Here is an 8279-nt window from a genome sequence, read left to right as displayed (position 1 = left end):
AAGCAAGATATTAATCAAGCTGTAAGGAATATTTGTTTTACATTTGTTTTGAAGCAGTTTTGAAATAAAGTTGCAGAACACTTGTAGATGAAACGTGTTTAGTTAGGCTAAAACAAGGCTAAAAGTGGCTTCTAATTATACAGAATAAACACATGCAGAATTAGATGATGTGAATTCTAAATAGGTAATACACAGTGAATATTTAAATACTAGATATTTAATATTAAATAATAGAAAAAAAAATTTAAATCTTTCATGTCTGTCATCCTGCTCACCAGGGTACAGCTTACAATTGTTTTGTAGGAGACAAAAGGTTTCATGGGCAATGGTGGATTACTAACTAGTATTTTCTCACAGCACTGTAAAAGTATGCTGAAAATAGCTTTTAGGTAAGATATTCCTCCTAACTTTTTTTGTACATTAGCTTTACTTGTGTTAATGATGCTGTGGCTGGAAAACCTAAAAAGCGGAAATAGCAGTGGAGCCATTATCTGTAAAAATAGGTTTGAAGTCTTGCACAGAAGAAAACTACTTTTGTTCAAGCTGTACGGAAGATTTTTTCACCTGGCAACTAGTTTCCCTTAAAATGATAAGGCATCAAAGCCTGAATTAAAAAAATCATTTTGGCTCCTCCAGTTCAGGAAATTTCTATGAGACTAGTTTTTTTTAACTGTGTGTTTTTACAAGCATGAAGGACTCCCACATATGTAGCAGTCGTGTTTACAACTGTGGCTTCAGAACATACCCTGGGGTTTCTGATGCTGAAAGTAAGCTTGTAGGATTATTATATCCTTCTTAGAAATGGTCACAGTGATTTCATCTTCATCTGTTCACTGACAGCCAAAAGACATCCGGTTGTTTCAGAGGCAGGACCAGGCTCTATAGCCACACCTGCTGGCTGGCTAGCTGAGCACAGGGCAGCGAGGTTCCAGTAAGCCAGTAAAATGTCAGGAAGGTGTACAGACAGTATGCCATAATGTGAGCAGTGCTGTGTGTCACCACATACAGAAACAAACCCACATTGGTTTGCAGTCTATAGGAGTCACTCGTTTACGAATGTGTGCATAGTTATGAACTTATATGTTATTATGTTCATCATATCTCAAAAGTGCACATTGCTAGGGTATAAAGAATTTTCATCTAGTGCTGTTCACTTTCTGTTCTCTGCTTAAATTCTTCTCTTCTCTTCTCTTCTCTTCTCTTCTCTTCTCTTCTCTTCTCTTCTCTTCTCTTCTCTTCTCTTCTCTCCTTTTCTTCCATTCCACCTACTTCAATATCATCTAGGATGTCTGGATCTTATTCTATTGCTATGTAACCTAGTTCACGCTTTTTTGGCTCGTCTTAGTGAATTGGTACAGGGTCTTGATGGAAGGTGAGTTATTATTTTAGCTCCCAGTTCTAGGGTAGGTAAGGGCCCTAGAGCTTTAACTAATTATGCTGGAGAAAATATTCCCTTTAGGAGCAGTCTGCTGGCTGCAGACTGTCCCAAAATACTTCTCTACTTTGTTAGATGGGGTAATGAATGGACTCTCAGAGTAGCTGTGGCAACGATACACTGACTCAAGATTTTTTTGGCTGCCCCTTTCTTTCTAGAGCCAATATCTTTACTTCCAGATTGCATTTGTGTATTCTGTGCTTCTTTTTAAGCTTTACATGCATAAGACTGTATGTAGTTCCTATAGTTGTGCTTATTAAATGAAAATGTGCAGGTGAGAAGGGTAGGAACCCTATACCAACAGAGGCATTTGTCCTTTAGTAATTCAGAACGTCTGATTTAAGTGTTCAGTTCTTGCTTAAGTAGAATTACCTGAAGCATTTTCTGAGAGTCTCTACTCCTCAACTTCACCATTCAGATGAATAACATTCTTCTAACCTAACCAAATAAATTAGATAGCTGAAATAGATGGGTTAATACCCCTGTTAATACCAAAAAAATCTTGTCATAATTCTGAAAGACTATCCTCTGTCCATCAATTTCCATTTTTGTTTTCAGCTGCCACAGCTTTATAATGGCAGCCAGTTCTGAACTGAGTCACTCTGTAATGTCCCTTCATGCTGTCTGTGTGTGATTTCTCCTAAAAGAAACCCAAATAAACACAACTAAGACAAAATAAAATCAATCCTGCAGGAAGTTCTCTAAATGTTTGTGACAGGATTTTGAAGGGTTAAAAAGACTTCTGAGGAATCCAAATAGCATAATGGATTGGCTGTTTTCCTCTGTCTCATACAGTTCATTTCAAAGCTACATTTCAAGTAAAAAACATAATTGTTCCAACTTGACACCTTCTGAAAATTCAGATTCTGTGATTCAGTCAACAAGAGAAATGACTTCACAGGCTCAGACAGATTTCTCACTAGGATACCAGAGATTTTAAAGGGCAAAAGAGAACCAGACAGAATCAGACTGTAGTGCCCTCCCCTCCGAGCAGCACAGCAGCCTTTCTGCAAATGCTGTGATTCAGTCACTGAAGGAGATCTTGGCTGCCAGTCTTTAATTTCCCCTGTTCCCCATGAATGAATGAGGTCCTTCATTTCTCTGAAGCAACAGTCCTTGCTATGGCCAGTGAAAGTGCATCAGAAAAGCCTGCTAGTGAAGTCTTCACTGGTCTGTGCTAAACAAGTACTGTGTATTTTTTGTTCAAGTTTTTGTGGCATTAATAATGATGCCTGGTATCATCACTAGCATTGTGAATTTGTAGATGAGATCTTTATCATTTATTTTAAGATCTAATGAATAAGCTTTCTATGTAGAAGAGTACATTTTAGTTATGCTCTTAAAAATGAAACAGAACAAGCTAGTAAAAAAAGAAAGTGCATCACAATTGCATTAATCCTCCTCCACCTGCTCTCTCTCAAATCTTTTTATGACAGGGAATTGACTATTGGATTTTTTATTTCTCTTAATGGATATGGCAAAACCAAAACCCATTTCCGTTCCCACTGACATCAGGGGAAACAAGATTCAGTGTCTGAACAGAACGATTTCTTTAGAACCATTAGCATCTCTAACTGCATTTCAGTGAATGTGGTAATTATAACATCAGTGAATTTCAATCAACTGACTGAAATGCTTATGGCACAGTGGACTGGCACTTCTGCTCCTGAATCTCTTTGGCACTTCTGAAAATCCCAACTTCTCTAATTAGCAATCTGTGCCATCTGTGTGGACATTCCCAATTAAACTGGTGAATTACTCATATGAGCTAAGACTATGGGCTGTAACAGAATGGGATTTCTTGTAGGAAATGACATTTAGTCGAATAATTAGAATACTTTACAAAACAGCATTCACACATTCAGCTGTACTAATAAGAAAAAATAATGTGTTTTGAAAAATTAAAGTATTGTCACCTTCTGGTCACATTCGACTGTTTCAGAAAATACAAGCAATGAAATCTCAATCAGGTGCTCCTGAATGCATGCACTTCTTGTATCTCAAATCTCCCTGCCTATTTAAGTGTAACAGAATAAAATTCATCCTTTAGAGCAGAGACACCTCCTGCACGTCTTCAGGTAATTCCTCCTGGAGGAATGCTCAGGGGGAGATGCTGTGTCAAGTTATAGCAAAGTGGGGACACAGGCTGAATAGACAGCATAAAGCTATGAATCTGAATGGATAAGCCTGCAACCTGATGACAGGTTATGGTTCTAGGTCTCATACTTTGCAGAAGTTCAATTAAATCAGAGATGGTTTCTCTGCCTAGGAGATATTCCGATGTGATACAAAATTCTTGAAGAAAAATCATGGAAATATGTCAAGTGCAAATGTTCACAGAATCACAGAATGGTCCGGGTTGGAAGGGACCTCAAGGATGATGAATCTCCAATCCCCGCCACATGCAGGGCCACCAACCTCCCCATTTAATACCAGCCCAGGCTGCCAGGGCCCCATCCAACCTGGCCTTGAACACCTCTAGGGATGGACGGAGCATCCACAGCCTCTCTGGGCAGCTGTTCCAGCACCTCACCACTCTCTCTGTAAAGAACTTCCCCCTGATATCCAACCTAAATCTTCCCTCCCTGAACTTAAAACCATTTCCCCTTGTCCTGCTGTTATCTACCCTTTTCAAATGTTCCCACTGAACTTTGAAGTGAGATCTCACTGCACCATCACAACAGGAAGAACTTCTTTACTTTGAGGGTGGCAGTGCTCTGGCACAAGCTGTCCACAGTGGTGGTGGAGTCTCCTCTGGAGAGATTCCAAACCCATCTAGATATTTTCTCCTACAAGCTCCTGCAGCACAGCTGCTCTATGGGGTTGAACTGGCGGATCTCCAGAGGTCTCTTCCAGCCCCCCACAGTTCTGTGATTCGCTGTGATTCAGTGATTTGTAATGCCGAAATATCTCCATGCAAAGAAGTATCTGTAGATAATCCCTCATCTGTTTAGGGATGGCACAGCACTGGTATAATAAATACACCACCCCTTTTGTGGCCAATGTGCACTGAGAATCCTGGGAAGAGAGCCAAAGTGAAGTGATGTCACCCGCAGCTGACAAGAGGGCCACCTGGGGCAGGGAGGGCAGCAGCAGCCCAGGCAGCAGGGCTGACCTTTGGAATAAAGGAGAACAAGAGGTGGCCTTTCAGCCAGCCCTGCTTTCCTGCTGCTGCCTGGCAAAGCCAGGGAACGCACACAGGGAAGGGTGACACAGGGAAGTGCTGCTGCAGTCAGGACCATTGGTAATCAGCAAAAATTCATGTGTTCTACTATTTGCTTTAAGCACAGGCTACTTTTGTCAACATCCAAGCTTTCTCCCCAGATTGGAAATTTGCTTTAGATTCCCATTTTCATTGGACAGCAAAATATTTTAGAAACAACTGTTCAGGCTGTTTTGTGCACAAAGCAGCCCATGAGTCACCAGATACTTTGCTCGTGATGCAGCTCTGATTTCCAAGCCATTTCCCTTTTGTTTAACAAAAAGGAAAACAAACAAACAAACAAACAAAGACACACACACAAAAACCAAAGCTGTAGAAATGTCATTTCTCTAATTGTGGCTGATAACAGACTTTTCTGATTTCCCATATCCACTGTCTGTCCTTGTGTTTGCACTCCACTTCCACGCCCGGTTCCACTTCCCACTCCTATTTCTACTTCTTCGTAGGAAGACAAAACTTTTAATTAACTTCAGGCACAAACGATTCTTTAAACGTTATTAGTAATTATACATAGATAGATGTATTGATTCAAGAGGAATAACGCCTGAGGGCTGCACCCGCTGCACTGCCCCGAAGGTTTCTGCAGCCCAGGGCTGTCAGCTCGGCTCTGAGCACAGCCGATGACAACCAGGAGTCAGCACTCACGCAAGTCTCCAAACCCCACCTTTGAACACGTGCTATGTCGAAAGGAGGAAGTTCGCGAGCTGCACACAGAGCCCCCGGCGGCGTCGCTGCCATGGCAACGGGCGGCGCGCCCCTGTGACGTCATGGGCGCGTCGGGCGCTTCCGCGTTCCCTCGGAGCGGCGCCCCCTGGCGGTCGGGCTGTCCAGCGCGCGGTTGGAATGGCAGAGAAGGCTCCTTATTTTTGGAAAATTCTGAAGTGAGCGGGTGTGTTGAGCTCGGGGAGAAGGGGAGTCAGTAAGAGCAAGTATGAGGTAGTGGTGCTACCCTCTATGCAGAGAGGTTGGTGTGGAGCTGTTGGTTTTGTGTTCCCTTCTCTGGGACTGGTGTGCCCTCAAGTAAATAAGCACGCAGTTTGCTGGAATACATTAAAAGGATAATTGAGTTCAGTTGGTAACTGAAGTCAGCAGTTTGTCGTCAGAATAGCAGACCGGGTTGAAGAGCTCCGTGCTGTGTTTCTTTGCAGGGACAGAGCCCGAGGTGTGCTCAGAGCAGCCCTGTGCTCGTGAAAGGAAAGCAGATGGGTGCGGGCTGCCGGCAGCTGCTGCTGCACGGGGAACACGAGCAGTGTCTGATGGGTGACCTGGCTTACCTGTCCTTCTCTTGGAGTCTTGGGTTTGGTCGATGGGAACCTGGGCAGCTCCTGCTGGGGAGATGGGCAGCATGAAGGAGAGGGACCTGGAAATGCAATGAAGTTACTGAGAGCATGGAGTGCTCTCATCATCAGCAAAGCAGGCAGTTTGCTTTGTTCCTACTTCTCAAGCTCTCGGTCTGATGAAAAGACAAGGTACTTGAGGAATGTTTCAGTTCTACAAAAATTCTGCACAAATGTAATGTTTAGTGAAGATTAAAATACAATGACTGTGCTGCCGAGTGCTGCCTTCTTATTTAGTGTAATCCTTTATCAAATATTATTCTTCTGTTAGTCAGTAACATCTAGAAAGAAGCTTCTGATGAGTGTTTTTTTCATCTATTTCTGTACTACTTAAGTGGTTTGCAGAATGGAAGTGTTACTCATGTTCTAGACTGAATGCTACAAGGATATTTTTTTCCAGTTTTCTGAAGGGCTGTTTTATTGGATAATTCCAGTGGCTGCATAGAAAAATCCCTCCAGGCATTGCATGAGAAAGTCACTTCTGAAGTTGTTTCCATCTGGCTCTGACATTTGTTGAGTTACAAGTATAGTACTGATTTCGCTATGGGTGTTTTAGTTTAAACATTTTCAGTTTAACAATAATGGCAGTAATGCATTTAAATTCATTAAGTGAGGAAATACAGGAAATCACAACTTCAGATTTACATCTAAAATGATTATTTACTACAGGTTTTGTTTTGAGATGCATTGATCCACCAAGGGCAAGGCCTCCTTGTTACAGCTGAGCCAGGTTTTTGAAACTAGACTGGGTTATAGTTAACTGGATCTTGAAACCACGTGCCACACAATGAGCAGAACAGAAATCAGCTGGTTCTTCGAGTGGGGGGGGGGAATGAAAGCTTTCAATTTCCTGATGAAGTAACCAACCACACCTGTTTCTCTACCAGATGAAACTGAAAAGAAAACTTTGAGTCAGATAATGCCAAAGCACGTGGCTGTCTTGTTGGGTATGACTGTGTCCAAGCCTGCTGTGCTGCCTGGGAGGGGGCTGAGGATCAGCATCCTCTGCTGTGAGCACTGGATGCCTGTGCACAGCAGTGGCCGAGCATCCCAGCGGGCTTCTTCCAAAGAAATGGAAAAAGAAAAGGGGGGAGGGCTTGGTAGGGACTTGGCTGGTGCCCACATCCAGTAAAGCAGTGAAAGAGAAAAGCTTTAAGAAAGTTGTGACCTTTTTGTTTCTTTTGCTCCCCTCAGTGTTATCAGAGGGGAAATGTTCTTCTTGAGATTTTGCTGAAATGGTTTGTGAGCCGTGTGGAAGCTTGGTGGAATTTCAGAATGGACTGATAGAGGATTTCCAGGCAGCGGTGACCTGCAGGAGGGTGTGGGGATGACTCGAGCTGCCCTCCAGCAGGATGCTCTCACTGCTGGGCCTTGGCACCTGCAGCAAGGTGTACATTAGTAGTAAAATCATGAATGTTGTTAAACTGATGTTAATTATTTAAACAGGGCCCGGCTCGCACTTGTTTTTTTTTTTTTTGTTTGTTTTTTAATGCTCTTTCTTCCCTGTGAGGTAGCTAGAGCTAAACATAAACTGCATTAAAGCTGGAGGACTGGCAGGGGATGTAAAGTTACAGCATGTGCTGGGAGGATGGAAGTGCAGAGAGGACCGCTTGGCAGGAGCCGTTTCCCACGAGTGTGGGAGCAGTGCTGCAAGGACTGGGGAAGGAGCAGCGCTTATTCCTCGGCCTCTTTAGAAGGCTTGTCCCCTCACATCAGCTGCATTTCAATCCTTGCCAGGCAAAGAATTGAAATAGCCATGTGAGGTCCCCATTTGGCTCAGCACTCACAGGCCCAGTCCAAAGGTAACTCAGGATCGATGCCTCTCAAATGTTTGGATAACTGGGGGCGAAACAAACGGGCAGAAGGGTGAGTGCAATGTTTATTTCTCTCACTTCAGGATGAGCCTCGTGCTGGTTACAGCCTTTTTACAAACCCGGAGGAAAGGCACGGAGGCACACGGAATCGCTGACCCGAGGTTCTGCGGCCAGCTGCCAGGGCTCTGCGTGAGAAGCGGGTCAGGGCTCGAGGAGAAGCGGCTTCAGTCCGTGCCGCTCCCATCCTGCGGGACGGCCCGACCCGCGCCGCGTTTGCTCTTTGTCCCCCTCTAAAATCTGCTCGGCGTGAGCCCCGGACCGTCACCTGAAATAAACGAACCGCCCAGCTCAACAGCAGCTCATGGCGCAGTGCGAAGTCCTCGCTGCGGGGCCAGGCGGTTCCCGTGCCGCACTCAGAGCCGCCGGTTCCGCGTTCCGTCCCAGGCAGCGCAGCGGGCCGCCCCGCACGG

The 8279-nt window shown here is 44.2% G+C and overlaps 2 long non-coding RNA genes across 3 annotated transcripts; one reads left to right on the top strand and one right to left on the bottom strand.

Moving 5' to 3' along the window:
• Window positions 1–206: 206 nt before the first annotated feature.
• LOC109370158 lies at window positions 207–8271 on the bottom strand. 2 transcript variants are annotated; one of them, XR_002120049.2, is made up of 4 exons: window positions 8135–8271; window positions 5933–6018; window positions 5323–5698; window positions 208–1873 (listed from the first exon to the last, which is right to left on the bottom strand). It is a non-coding gene; the product is annotated as an uncharacterized LOC109370158 (long non-coding RNA). The 2 variants fall into 2 exon arrangements; XR_002120048.2 differs by having other exon boundaries at window positions 207–1873; window positions 5323–6018.
• Window positions 6025–7997, top strand: LOC116217225. Its single transcript, XR_004161457.1, has 2 exons — window positions 6025–7797; window positions 7893–7997. It is a non-coding gene; the product is annotated as an uncharacterized LOC116217225 (long non-coding RNA).
• Window positions 8272–8279: the final 8 nt, after the last annotated feature.

The sequence above is a fragment of the Meleagris gallopavo genome, chromosome 15 (genome assembly GCF_000146605.3).
Source record: "Meleagris gallopavo isolate NT-WF06-2002-E0010 breed Aviagen turkey brand Nicholas breeding stock chromosome 15, Turkey_5.1, whole genome shotgun sequence".
Classification (NCBI taxonomy): domain Eukaryota; kingdom Metazoa; phylum Chordata; class Aves; order Galliformes; family Phasianidae; genus Meleagris; species Meleagris gallopavo.
This window is presented reverse-complemented; position numbering and strand designations above follow the sequence as displayed.